Raw genomic sequence first — 2,377 nt, forward strand, 5'->3', positions numbered from 1 at the left:
GCTACTTCATAACTGTAATTTTGCTACTGTTATGAATCGTCATGTAAATATCTGATATGCAGATGTAATTTTCATTGTTACAAATTGAACATAATTAAAGCATAGTGATTAATCACAAAAACAATATGTAATTATATATGTGTTTTCCAATGGTCTTAGGCAACCCCTGCGAAAAGGTCGTTCGACCCCTAAAGGGGTTGCGACCCACAGGTTGAGAACTACTGCCCTAGGGCTTGGTCCCTACACCCTCCTTCTAGGACAAGTCCTCACCAAGCACCCTCACCCCCTTGTAGATAGGGTGCAGCCCCAAGACCTCCAGCTACCAGATCACCCCTTCTATGCAGAAACTCCACCCCTGCCCAGAAAACCTCCACCCCATTCCCAAGGGAAACCGTCCCTCCCACCCCAGAGAAACCCTAGAAAGCTGTCCTCTCCTGAGAATATACTGCAAAGGCCCCTGGGCCCCAGATCCCTCAAGAGACATCCCCACAGTGCCTGCATGGGAGCCCTTGCCTATGTAGAAAAAAGCCCCCCAGCACTAGGCCCCGTGTCCCTGGGGCAGACCCGAACCTGGTCAAAAGCCTGGCTGGAGACAGGCAGGACCCAGGCAGGAAGGGAGGGGCCCCGAGCTGATGTTTATCAAATGTGTAAATAAATACATAAAGATTGGTTTAAAAAAAATCACAGAAGATCAACAAGAATCCTTAAACAAATTGAAGTAAAAAAAATGCATATGCCTGGCCAGTGTAGCTCACTGGTTGAGTGTCAACCCATGAACCAGGAGGTCACAGTTCAATTCTGTGACAGGGCACATGCTTGGGTTTTTGGCTCAATCCCCAGTAGGGGACATGCAAGAGGCGGCCGATCAATGATTCTCTCTCATCATTGATGCTTCTATCCCTCCGTCTCTCCCTTTCTATGAAATCAATATTTTTAAAAATATTTTAAAAGGTTTGCAGATTTAAAGGAAAAGGAAAGAGAAATAAAGCTGCCCATATGAGGTCTGCTAAAAGTACAGTTTCAGAGCAAGGATACTAAATTTGGTAGTAATGATGAATGTGACGAAAATGTTGTGTCGAGACCAGACAAAAAAGCAAGAAAAGAAAGAGACAAAGAAGAAACTGCATCAAAACAGAAGAAAACAAAAATGGTGCTGAAGACCAGTAGTTTAGTAAGCAATTTGTTTAACTTTAAACAAATTCTCAAATCATTTTAATTTGGTTTTCAGATGCTTTTGTCTTTGGAACCTTTTAAAAAGAAAACATGAATTAAATCGACTTCAATGTCCACTACGTAGAGTTCTATGTTACTTCTGATGAGTCAAACATCAAAAGAAAGATGCTTGTTCTTACTAAATAGCCTTGCAAATATGAGAATGTATTAGTAAAAACTAATAAAATGTCTACATATATATAAAAGGCTAATATGCAAAGTGTCCCCTCGGGAATTCGACCAGGAGATCCGGAGTTCGATCGCTCGCTATGACATGTGCTGACCACCAGGGGGCAGCATGGAACGAAGGAAGGCCCAAGCCAGCCAGGCTTAGGGACCCTACCTGTGAACAAATCTCATACACCGAGCCTCTGGTATACCATATAAAAATCACGGTACCTGCAGCAGAGAGCTACGAGTCACAGTGGGCCAGGCAGCCAGCTGAGGCAAGCTGCAGCGAGCTACTCAAGTTCGGATTTGTGTGCAGGGCCACTAGTTGAACATAAGAGAAGTTTTGCTCATAGCTCATACCATGTGCACATTCACAATTCAACATGGAACACATTTTAATATCAGTTACCCATTAGTCCACAGAGTATATAACAAATCAGCTTGCCGACCTTTCAATGACAAAATCACCTTTAACTTTTCACAACAAGGTCTATAAGCCGCATTCAGACACTTTTTGCAGAAACACACACCACACATATTTTTACACAGACACTGTATCACCAGCTTCCTGAAGACCATCTACTCTCCTCATTTGGGAGCCTAGGGAAGAAGGTGGAGGGGAATATGTAGGGGGAGCAACTGACAGTAGTAAGCACGGATATGCATGTACTTTCAGCCATTCTCTGGGCCAAAAAATATACTTTGAACAATAATTTGGCACCATTTGGGCAGGTGATTTCAATCCTATCTCTAGCTGTCTAATACTCCAAACCAGTGGTTCTCAACCTTGGCTGCACATTAGAATCACCTGGGAATCTTTTTAAAATCCTGATTTCTGGGCCTCATCCTCCGGAAATTCTGTTTCTTTGTTACTAATGTTGTGGCCCCACCCCATAACAAAGAAACCGAATTTCCGGAGGATGAGGCCCAGAAATCAGTATTTTAAAGATTCCCAGGCGATTCTAATGTGCAGCCAAGGTTGAGAACCACTGGC

This window comes from Myotis davidii, unplaced genomic scaffold, assembly GCF_000327345.1.
Source record: "Myotis davidii unplaced genomic scaffold, ASM32734v1 scaffold2301, whole genome shotgun sequence".
NCBI classification, from domain to species: domain Eukaryota; kingdom Metazoa; phylum Chordata; class Mammalia; order Chiroptera; family Vespertilionidae; genus Myotis; species Myotis davidii.